General features: G+C 52.5%; 1 long non-coding RNA gene across 1 annotated transcript; it reads right to left on the bottom strand.

The window, feature by feature from the left end:
* Positions 1-1,111: 1,111 nt before the first annotated feature.
* On the bottom strand, positions 1,112-2,822 carry LOC123329390. The gene is made up of 3 exons (XR_006544772.1): positions 2,638-2,822; positions 2,202-2,269; positions 1,112-1,925 (listed from the first exon to the last, which is right to left on the bottom strand). It is a non-coding gene; the product is annotated as an uncharacterized LOC123329390 (long non-coding RNA).
* Between the last annotated feature and the right edge of the window lie 9,499 nt (positions 2,823-12,321).

The following is a 12,321-nucleotide window of genomic DNA, read 5'->3' as shown; positions in this document are numbered from 1 at the left end:
CTGTGTAAATGTGTATCAAATATTTTATGCCCAATGGAGAACTTTCTCATCAGAGAGTGGGTGGTGAGTGGTGTCCACACCAGGACCCTGGTCTGGAGAGGAGGACTGCCCCACCCCTGGTCCAGGCTGAGGTCATGGCTCCCTTCTGGGTGGGGGAAGGAAAACAGGATACTTGGGGGTTTGGGATGTCAGACCCTGGGGGTGGGTGGGCTTGTGATCCCTGAGAGGCCCTGTCCCATCCCTGTTACTCTGCCCAGGGTGGGGCCTGGTGGGAAGGCTGACGCAGAGCTTAGGGATGACCCACCATTAGGACTGCTGTTGGGTCTGCTCTTAATTCTCTCCTGTCATCTGGGTCTGTCTGCTAATCAGTCCTGTCTGCTGCTAAGGATCTCCTTCCCAGGGGAGCCCAGGGCCTCACTAAGCTCTGTCAGGACCCCCGCCCCTGTCCTGTCTGCTCTCTCAATGCCATGGGTTTTCTCAGCCACTGCGGTCAGTGCTGTGTCATCCAACTCTCATCTCACAGCAAAGCCATGATGAACCCCACCCGGCACCACAGCATCACTTTCTGTTCCAAGTGCTTTTCCAACATTAACTGGCTCCTTGTGCACAGGCCTGAGCAGAATGACGCCCTCATCAGCCTCCTTTGCAGATGAGGGCGTGGAGCCCAGGGAGGCCCCTCTGAGGGTCAGAGCCACGAAGCCAGGTGGGCACTGGGCCAGCCCATCTCCTGAACTCACATCGGGGGCAAGCTGCCCAGGAATGCCAGTGGCTCCTGGGCTACGAGGCGGGGTGACCCCGGAGACTCTGCAGGTGAACACTTCTGGCGCTATTGCTCAGAGCCCCACTTAGTGCATCAGGGAATCTCGTCAACATTCCTTCCGGGCTTTGGGTAGAGCCAGAGGGGAGCAGTGTTCCCTGCAGGATGGTCCTGGGCACACAGTAGGCCTTCATGAACGTGTGCAGACAACCCAGTCCGCTGGCCTCGACAGCAGAGCCTCAGATGAGTCTGCGGCTGCAGATGAGACCACGAACCACAGCTGTGGGCCGCCACTGATCTCATCAAATACAGGAAGTTTAGGCAACGGCTCGTGACTAATTTCAGGAAAATTTATTGTGATTGAAAAAGAAAACTTCTGACTGGAAGACAGATTTCTTCCCAAGCTCGTGCTTCCACTTTTGTTACCTGCCTGGTCACAAATCCACTCGCAGGAGGGGGTGCCCGGGGATCTCCCCACTGATGGTTCTCAGGGTGGGGGGTGGGGGGGACGTGGACTCAGAATGTCTTCAGTCAGCTCCCTCCCTGGGCATCCCCTCCACGTGGGATTCAAGCGCTCTTCACAAAGGGCACCCACTGGTCACCGTGTTGACCAATGTTGCTTTCTGTTCTTTCAGAGGTGTCCCAGCCTGCCCAGTGTGTGAGGGTCCTCGCGCCCCACCATCCCCGACCCCTGCCAGGGCTGGACAAGACATTTAATGCAAACCCCTGCTTCCTGCATGTTTCCTGAGTGCACATCTTTCTCTGTAACATCAGAGCCAAACCCAAAGAGAAGCATGAAAGTCCCTGGGCAGCGGCCCTGCAGATGGATTTCCCGTTTCTGCTGGCGTCCCCCCTCCCCCCGCCTCCCAGGGCTCAGCGTGTGGAGGGAAGGGCTGCTAGACTTCGTGTCTGTGCTTGGTGGGAACTATTAAATTACTGCGGGATGTTTTCGATTATACCACACATCAGTGCCTCGGCCCGCGGCCTGGAAGCCACATGTACCCGCGGCCGCTGGTGCCCCCGCCCCAGCCCACGCTGGCTCTCGGGAGCCCCTCGGTGGCACCGATCGGCCAGAATGGAGCTGGAGCAGCCCAGGGAAAGGAAACGGCAGTAAACTCGGAGCCTCGCGGCTTCCTGGAGCCAGGACGTTGGGGTTGGCTTAATTGCTCTGAAACGAGAAAGATTCGGGGGTTTTCAAGAAGTCCCAGAGGTGCACTTGCCAAGCCTCAAATATTAGCTTGAATTACAGTTTCTAATCCCGCCCTCTCCCCTTGCCTGCAGCTCTCCTGGAGGTTTGTCCTGGGCTCGGGGCCGCGAGGAGGGAGGCAACTAGGAGGGGCAGCCGAGGCTCCCACCACACAGAGGCGCTCAGGGGGCGTGTTGCTGGGCACCGGCCACTGTGCTGCCCTGTCCTCATACTCCAAAGAGGGGGTGTTGCAGAGACCTGGAGCCCCGAGGTTGGCCTTCCTCTGGGGCAGCATCCACGGCTTCTTTCAGGGTCTCAGAACGGTCCTAAAGAAAAGATTAAGAAGCACTAAAAGAGAAAACGGAAGTGTGATAACACACTTGAGGGGTTTTCCTTGGAGAGAGGGTGGATTTAGGAAGTGACTGGAGGCGGAAAGGGAGGGTCTGACCTCACTGGGGGCCCGCCGCACTGAGTAACTGGGGCAGGGCAGAGGATGCAGCGTGAGAATGAGCGCTAAGTCATGGGGGACACTGGCCAGGCCAGTGCAAGGGACTGCAGCGGGGCAGAGCACAGAGCACAGGGGCAAAGTGTCCCCCACACTCAGGGAGGCTGCTGCCGATGTGGCCGCTGTCCCAGCTCCTGAGGTGGGCACTTCCCAGCCAAGCCTGGGGACCAGGGCTCTCTGCAGGCTCACCTCCTCCCAGCCCCCCTGGGGTCGTAGGTGTTCTGGAGTCACGGGCCCCTGGGGGGCATTCCTCCTGGGTGATGGAGACTCAGAATCTTCAAAGCATTTCTAGAGAAAAAGAACAGAGAGAACTGTTTTGAGGAAACCAGCAAGAGATGAGATAGGAAGACAGAATCTCAGGGACCCTGGGGCTGTCAAGGCCAAGATGCAAGGAAAACAGGGCAAGTCCATGGTGTGTGAGCTGCTGTCCTGCCGTGGCTCAGGCTGTGCTGGGAGGCCGTCTTTCCTGCGCTCACACTTCCTGCGTGACGACCTCAGTGGGCGAGTTCCCTGTGCCTGCGGTGACCCTGGGACAGGGGCGCCATTGCCAGGGATGGTGTCTTCCTCCTGCCTGTCTCCACTCATGGGGGCATCCACAGGTTTCCCCCAGTGGGGTGAGTGGTCCCTTGTGGTGGTGGTGGTGAGAGAGGTGTCGCCATGGTTGCAGCGGGAGGGCCCAGGTCAGCGTGTGCTGGCCCCGCCCTGTCGAAGACACAGGACTCGGGAATCTGGAGACGAGTGGTTCCAGGGCACAGCATGGTCTCCAGGATGAGGGCAGCAGCTGAACTCCAAAGGGGAAGCACTGCGGGGGGAGTGGGGGGACACTGGGGGTGCAGAGGAGGCTCCTGGGGTGGCGATGGGCCCTTCACACAGGTTGTTCAATGCAAACCACACAAAAACTTTCCTAGTGGTGAACTATTGCTTTCATTCTTTTAAGTGATGGAACTAAAGCCCAGCAGCGTATTAGTTAACATCAGCTATTGTAACAATTAAGCCACTGAACGTGTCAAGTTTTGAAAATGACAGAGCTTCATTTTTCTTCTGTTTAATCCCAAATAGGTCCCTTCTCGAGGAGCACAATTCCAAGCCACCCTTCAGAGGTGTGTCTCTCTTCACTTGGCACTTGCCATTTTCTTTTAAGGTGCTTTGGCCCCTGGTAAAGTTGATTTAAAATTTGGTGAAAATGGTATTTTTGACCTGGAATGAACCATAGCAACAAATAGTTCAAACACCATATTTTAATCATTAACAGACATACACTCAAGGAGGCTGAGGATTGACCAAGGTCTCAAAATTAGGTCATACAAAAATCAGCTCCTCAAAGCAGGAGGCATCACGCTTCCTGATTTCAAGCTATACTGTAAAGCTACAGTAATCAACACAGTATGGCACTGGTATCAAAACAGACACACAGATCAATGGGACAGGACTGAGAGCCCAGAAATAAACTCAATTGTATAAAGTCAACAGATATTTGATAAGAGAGCCAAGAATACTTGATGGAGAAAATATAGTTTCTTTGATAAATGGTGCTGGCAAAATTGGATAATTGCACATAAAAGAATAAAATTAGACTTCTGTTTTATACCACTCAAAAAAATTTACTTGGAGTGAATTATAGACAAATTAGTGGTAAAGAACTGACTTGCTAATGCAAGAGACATAAGAGACATGGGTTCAATCCCTGGGTTGGGATGATCCCCTGGAGGAGGAAATGGCAACCCTCTCCAGTATTCTTGCCTGGAGAATCCACATGGACAGAGGAGCCTGGCGGGCTACAGTCCATGGGGTCACAAAGAGTCGGACATGACAGAAGCAACTTAGCACATATCAATGACTCAAAACCATGATATTCCTGGAAGAAAATCTAGGGGAAAAAAGTCTCCTTGCCATAGGTCTTGGAATGATTTCTTGGAAATCACACTACAACCACAAGCAACAAAATGAAAAATAAAAAAGTGGGACTACATCAAACTAAAAATCTTCTGCACAGCAAAGGAAAACATCAATAAAGTAAAAGGACAGCCTACAAAATGGAAAAATAATTGCACACCATGTATCTGGTAAGGGTTAATTTATCCAGAATATATAAAGAATTCATACATCTCGATAGCATCAAATGAAATAATCCAATTAAAAGAGAGGCAGAGGATCTGAATAGACATTTTTTTCCAAAGAAGACACACATACCTGCAGGTACCTGCAAAGATGCTCAACACCACTAACCATCAGCGAAATGCAAATCAAGACCACGAAGAGACATCACCTCACTCACACCTGTCAGGATTGGTGGGGCTTAATTGTGACTGAGGCAGGTCAAATACTGGAAGAGGACTACTGCATGATGTCTCTTACATATTAAAACCACAACAAGCCCTAACCCACCAAACTGATAGAAAAAGAGATCCCATTGGTGGTTTCCACTCTGAGGAAGGTGGTCAAAATGTAATACCATTGTAAGATGTGATACCATTGTATTACCAGTAACATAATAACATTGTAATACCATTCTAAGATGAATAAGGAGAAGAGCTGTGATGCACAGCACAGGGGCTATAGTCAACACTGCTCTGTAGTTCACAGGGACGTTGTTGGAGTAAATCCTAACAGTTCTCATCACAAGGAGATATTTTTTCCCCCTCTTTATTGTATCTATTCAGGATGATGCATTTTAGCTGAAGGAACTGTAATCATTTCACAATATATATAAATCAAGCCAGCGTGCTGTACACCTTAAACATATACAGTGATGGATGTCAATTATTTCTCAATAAAACTGGAAAAATAATACTCTTGGATACTAGAAACAAGATTCTCAGGTCTCTCTCTTTAAATAAATCAGTTTATGCATTTGGTTTTACAGATGCTAGTGAAAAATTTGCTGAATGGGCCAGAGTAAAGATAAGATTTTTTTTCCTTCCTCAGTAAATTAAAAAACAAAGAAACCACAAATTGAAATCAGCTCCTATTTTAGACACAAAGCGGGGGCTTCAGAGCTCTTCTAGGACAGTGTGAATGCTTCCATGAGTGGAGGCCATGCATGAGGCTTAAGGACGTGGTAAGCACTGGGCACTCTTCCCATTTTCTTCCAAAATATGCTTCCCTCTGTTGGCTTGTAAGGAGTGTTCCCAGTAGGTGACAAGTAAGCTTTCTGATGCATCATCTGCAGGCGGATTTGATTCCAGCTGACTTCCGTGCTCCCTGGATCTGCGGGTGCAGCAGGTCAGGGGAGGGACCCGAAGGCCTCATCAACCCCAGGCCCCTCTCTGCGTGCAGGTCAAGGCCTGGCTGCAGAGCGGAGAGAAGGAGAGGAACACGGTGCTTCTGAACAGAATACGGGAGATGAATCACATGGCACAGAGCACACACGGGGAGAGAGGAAGGGGTGGCGGTGGAATCTCACCCTCTGGTTCACTTCCTGCCACAGCCTGGGGACCAGAACCATCCTGTCCTCAGAGATGAAGGCCCGGGCTGGCCGTCTCCACTGAGGAATGCACGCTCGCTCACCAGCTGGACTTCCACACAGGTGACAGGGTCTGGGGAACCAGCAGTGATCAGAACAAAGATCAGGTTGTGGACTCCAAGCATTAAGTCCCTTTCTTATCCACACCCTCAACACCCTCTTCCTACAAACAGAAGATAAAGAGCCCAGCAGCACTGAACCTCCACAACAACAGGGCATGGCGCCCAAAGCCTTGGAAACAGTCATTGCTGCCTCTCCGCCTTGAGGACCAGTGTCCCCCTGCCAGGGCCAGGGTGGCCGGGCCACCCTCCCAAAACCTGGAGACACACATTCGTGCCCAGAAGGCTGTGACGCGGATGTATGACTTTTTTAAGTGAGAGAAGTAATTTGTAAGGTAAGAGTCATTGCTTTGAGCAGGGCTTTGTCGCTATGAGGGTCGTCAAATCTACAAATGTGCAGAACTTGTCAAGACCCTTGATGCACGCTGTGGGAAGACACAGTCTTCTAGAACCCCCTGCATCTCCTTTCCCCTAGTGACAAATGATCCTGCAGCCATGGTTGGCAACGGGGAGTTTATGTCTGAGGTTCGAAGGGTTTGAACCTAATAAGTCACGTAGAATGAAGTGGAAATAAATTACTTGGATCTTGAGTACATTAGGCTCCTGAGCTCTTCAAAGACTTGAGTAATTTCAGTGGAAATCTAGGCTCTCCTGCCAGCAAAGGCAAGACGCAGACACACCACAGGACTTTAGGGGACTCTTTTAGACAACACTGAAACATTGGGGAGATTTCATTCTATCGTTCAAATCAGCTCCTTGGTAAAGGCAGCTACTTGGCTGACAATGAAGTCAGGATGAAAAACACACGGAAGGCAGGTGGGACACAGGGCATCTTTTTTTTTCAAATGTAAAAGTTTGGTGACTGATTGTCTTATTTTATTATTTTTCACAATTTTATTTTCTGATTTTATTTGCTTTGTGATATTATTTTCTTTGGGCTTATTACAGTAAATGTGCAATACTTTTTGCTTCTTGGAGAATAAAGTGGAAAACCCTTAGTTTCTAGACAGGAAAAAACCGGTCGGCAGCAAAAGGCTGAGGTGCCATTTGATCCTCACGGGCCGGGAGCCTGTGGACAGAATGCCCAGCTGGGGAGGGGCGGTTCGGGTCTCCATCCTCCTACCTCCTCCTCCTCCCTTGCTGCTGCTGCTAAGTCACTTCAGTCGTGTCCGACTCGTGCGACCCCATAGACGGCAGCCCACCAGGCTCCCCCATCCCTGGGATTCTCCAGGCAAGAACACTGGAGTGGGTTGCCATTTCCTTCTCCAATGCATGAAAGTGAAAAGTGAAAGGGAAGTCGCTCAGTCGTGTCCGACTCTTCGCGACCCCATGGACTGCAGCCTACCAGGCTCCTCTGCCCATGGGATTTTCCAGGCAAGAGTACTGGAGTGGGGTGCCATTGCCTTCTCCCCTCCTCCCCTAGCTTCTCCCAAACTGTACAAGCTTCCAGGGAATTCCTGGAGCTAAGGGACTGAGTCCTGGGGGCTCAGCCCCAAACCTGGGGAAAAACCTCACAGTAGGGCAGGCGGATGCATCCAGAAACAGCTCCAGGGCTGAGGGCTCCTGGAACCTGCTATAACACTGGGATCAGCAACATGTCTTTTAGAGCAGACACTCTCTGGCTGTGCTGTTTTTCATACAAAAACATTCTTATATGTAAAAAACTTCCTTTAATAAAAAAGTTAACATATTTTCTCCAATAGTGCAAACAAGCAGCTGTGACTAGCAGCAAACCCGTATTTATTGTAAGAACCTCACACCCTGATTGCCTCATCCACCTCTGTCCGCCTCACTCTTTCTCCTGTAAAAGGACATCTATGAGGACCACCTGGATATGTTTCTTTAAAAAATCCTTTTGCCTTAAATTCCATTAGTTTTTGAACCTCACAAGAGATGTCAAATTCGGCTGACTCCAGACTTTCCTCCTGAACAGAGTTGGGCCTGGAGGGGAGAGCTCTGTTAGGTGTGGGTGCATGACCTGCAGGGAGGATGCCGAGGGGTCTTTTAAAAGATTGTGCCCAAGCCCACAGCTCTTGGTTCGACTTCAGCTCTGAAAGGCGGGTAGGCAGGACTTCGTTTAGATTTGCTCTAGCTGCCCACATCCACCACCATTCTCATCAAAACCCAAACCCGACACAAGCTTCTTATCTTCTAACCACACTTTGACTTTTTCTCTTTCCTCATCTTGTCGGTGGTCGGTTGCTGATCATTCATCTCGTCACCTCTTCATCGGTGCCGATCGTGTGTCTGTGGGCACAGATGGTGGACGAGACACAGGTCCTGCCTGCAAGTTTAGTCTTGATTTTGCTACAGAAAACCGGAATGAAATTACGGGCTAACCCAACATTTGGTGAAGGATGAATATGGAGGGAAAACCCATTGCTGCTGCCCTTCTGGACCATCCTCCATGTTCCAGCCTTGAGCTCACGACCCAGGCTCTGGCTGCCTGGCCTCAGGCCTGGGCCCCTGACGTGAGGTGGAGGCTTGTGGCCACAGCCATCCTACCATTCACATGATTCTCCTCTCTTGTTCAAACATGGCCCAGGAATCTAACAGGCACATTGTAGTTTTCTTAGTCACTATGTCATGATTCTAATGCCTTTTTCAAAGGGAGAAATTTTATTTTTCAGTGTCTGTGTCTGTATAAACACATGCATGCGTGCATGCTCAAGTTGTCTTTTTTGCCATGTACCTCACCAAACTCCCCTGTGCATGGGATTTCCCAGGCAAGAATACTAGAGTGGGTAGCCACTTCCTTCTCCAGGGGATCTTTCTGACCCAGGGATCGAACCCGTGTCTCTTTCATCTCCTGCACTGGTAGGCGGATTCTTTACCACGGAGCCACCTGAGAAGCCCCAGTAAATGCACTAAAGTCAGTTAAATCAGTTTTCAGTTCAGTTCAGTCGCTCAGTCGTGTCTGACTCTTTGCGACCCATGGATTGCAACACTCCAGGCTTCCCTGTCCATCACCAACTCCTGGAGCTTGTTCAAACTCATGTCCATCGAGCTGGTGATGCCATCCAACCATCTTATTCTCCGTGGTCCCCTTCTCTTCCTGCCTTCAATCTTTCCCATCATCAGAGTCTTTTCCAGTGAGTCAGTTTTTCACATCAGGTGGCCAAAGTATTGGAGTTTCAGCTTCAGCACCAGTCCTTCCAATGAATATTCAGGACTGAGTTCCTTTATGATTGACTGGTTTGATCTCCTTGCAGTCCAAGGGACTCTCAAGAGTCTTCTCCAACACAACAGTTCAAAAGCATCAGTTCTTCGGGGTTCAGCTTTCTTTATGGTCCAACTCTCACATCCACACATGACACACATGAAATCAGTTTTTAAAAACTTACAAAAGCTCAGTTATGCCAGTGTGCATTCAGCCTTGAGACGATCTGCAAGCTGAGGCGATGGAGTCTGCAGGCAGCTCACAGAGCCGGGCTGCAGAGACCGCCCTTTCTACTGGGGCCCACGGTAAGGCATGGCTCCCTGCGTCACCACAGCTTCCCAGCAGCGGCCCACCTGGGATGCGGCCTCTTAAGCCCCACACCCGTGCCTCCAGGCTCGGGGCTTCCAGTGCGGCTGCGCACCTCAAGTTCACCCGTGCGAGGGTCCAGGTGCGAGCCTCCCCTCCCCCACCGCCTTCGGGTCTGCGGTAACCCCGCCCCTGGGTCCTGAGTGAGTCCCCGCCCCCCTCCCCGGCCCATCCCACTGTGCAGGTCCGGATCCTCCGGCGACCGGCCCCCATCCGGTCCCACCCGCCTGCCTCCCTCCACCTGCCTCCCGCCGACCCTGACCACTGCCTCCGCGCTCCGCTGGCGCCAGCCGCTGATAGGTCTTGCACTTTGATTATTTGTGTTAACAGTTAATTTAGCACCGCGGCCACGTGTGCCAGAGCTGCCTCCGCTTCCCGCGGGCGCCGCGGCCCCCCCCATACGAGAGACCCTTCCAAGGGCTCGCAGGCCGGGCCTCCCCCTCCACCCGCGCCCCCTCCTCAGGCCTATCTCGGTTGCAATCTCCAGTCGTCTGCAGGAAAGGAGCTATTTCTGGCCACTGGTCACTGCACCGGGGCACTGGTCTAAGTGAAGATTTACGGCGCTTTCCTGTGTGCAGCGGGGTTAGGAAATCTGCTTGCTGTCACAGCAGACGCCTGGCTGCTGTCATGACATACTTGGCAGGCTTATGTTTTTGCACGATAATTTCTGTTAAGTGTGGAAGCACACATCCAGACTGTTTGCATGCCTGCGGGCTCATCTGAGGGCGCCCGCACCCCTGGGAGCTGACACTCCGAGCCTCTTCTGAGATGGCTCTCGGTGTTCCACTGGCTCCCTGTGTCTGGGGCCTGTGTGTGGGTTTGGACCCCTTCTGAAGTTCTAGCTGGCGACAATGACTGCACCTGGGAGGCAGAGTCACCCCTCTGGAGAAAAGAGGAGGGCTTGGCCGTCCATTGTTCTCTAAACTCTGGCTCTTCTTCCCTCTTAAAGAATCTGATGTCCCCCTGCTTAGATCCCTGATGCAAAGTTCCAGAATACTAGTGATAGCCAGGCTTCCACTTACTGTGTGGACACTTGTCCTGTGGGCAGGAGACGTGGGGTTGATGTAGAGCTGGCGTGGAGCGGGGTCTGGGGGTCTGCGTGTCTGGACTCAGAAAGGGTCCCTGATGAGCTCAGATGGGGGCCGGGAGTGAGGCGGGACTGTGAGGGGCCGCCGTGCTCCTGGCCACCAGATGCGGGAGGCCTGGCCTTCTGCCCTGAGTGTTTGTCAACTCTGTCCGTCATTGCTAAGTGCGGTCACTCAGTGTGCTGTCAGAGAATCACTGCAGGCGGGATGCTCCCGTGAAAACAGTGACTCCAGAGCGCGTGGCAAATGGCCCAATGCCTGTCCTTTTCAAGCACACGCTCTGTGAGGCTGGGGTTCCTAGGTCTTCTGGGCGTCTCCTTTTGCATGCAAGGTCACTGTGGTCTGGACTTTGGCCTCCAGACCTTGGTCCACAGGGCACAGGACCAGATGGGAACTCAGTACCTGACTGACTTGGGTGTTGGCGGCGAGGGGAAGGGGGTTTCCCTCTGGGGACCCGGCCAGGGTCTGGCTTCAAGCAGGAATTGGTAGGAGACATCGGACAGCTCCCCCTCTGCTGACACTCGGGTGGGAAGGCCCATGTCTCTTGGGCATATTCACCTGGATCTGGGGTGGGAAGGCTGGGTCTCCTGGTCGTGTTCACCTGGATCTGGGGTGGGCAGGCTTGGTCCCCTGGGTACATTCACCTGGATCTGGCTCCTCTGCTTGCACATAGCACCCCTCCCTGCAGAAAGGAGCCGCGCCGGACTGAGGACGGTGTTCTCTTGCGCGCTCAGCTCTGGGGAAGGCTGCTTTGCCCTTCTGACCCGAGTTCACTGTCCTGTTGCTTATTTTATCTCCCCAAACCAAACAAATTTCTCTCCATTTTTCTGATTTCCTACCAGATAGAATCTTTTGTTTTCACTTGTGGCCTCGTCAACTTCCAAGAATGTTTTCGTCCCAAGCTGTCCAGGGTCCCCGGCCCACGACTCGGCTCCGCCCAAGGGTGAGGATTCCCTCCTCTTCCTTCCCGGCTTTGTCCTGCTTCCTGCGGCCAGTGGGACAGGCGGCCGGCGCAGGGCCTTGGCGGCTGGGGCACGGCCGCACGTGCTCTGTGCCTGCAGAGGGGAGATGGGCACGGGGCCGGGGTGGGGGGCGGGGTGCTCCTTTCATTCTTGCCCTCGGCCCTGCCGGCGGGCGCAGGTTCAGGGAGTTGGAGGAGGTGGTGCCCCAGAGTCTCGCTAGGACTGCAGTGTCACCTGCCAGGGGCTGCGAGCTCCATCTAATATCAGGGCGATGCCTGGTTGGAAGTCAAGAATATTACTTTAGGAATAAAAGACACTTCGTTTCAGTGTCTTCAAATAAAGAGAGAATTTTTCCTTCATGGTGCTTTCTCCAGACTGAATCTTCATCCTAAACGAAATCTAATCAACTTGGGAACAAAAGTCTTAAAACTCATCCATGGCTTCCTTTACCCACAGGCCAAAGTTGGGACCCCTGGTTAACCCCAGACCTTCTATCATCCATGCCTGGATGGCCCTCTGGCCTTGCCACTGCCCCACAGCCCCTGGTGCCCTGTGAATACCGCTGGCTGCTCTAGCCTGGCTGTGGGGTGTATACTCGGATGGGGCGCCCCAATACTGGGTCTGCTGTATGAGCTGTCTCCCAATTTTCCAGAAAACCATCGACCTGTTAGAGATCGGGACGTGGCATTCATGGTGGAGCTCCTGGGTCAGGCCTTGAATGAGGCTGAGCACCGAGCAGGCGGCCAGGGAAGACTGAGTATTCAGGCGTCTGTATAGG

Source organism: Bubalus bubalis, chromosome 15 (genome assembly GCF_019923935.1).
Source record: "Bubalus bubalis isolate 160015118507 breed Murrah chromosome 15, NDDB_SH_1, whole genome shotgun sequence".
NCBI lineage: Eukaryota > Metazoa > Chordata > Mammalia > Artiodactyla > Bovidae > Bubalus > Bubalus bubalis.
This window is presented reverse-complemented; position numbering and strand designations above follow the sequence as displayed.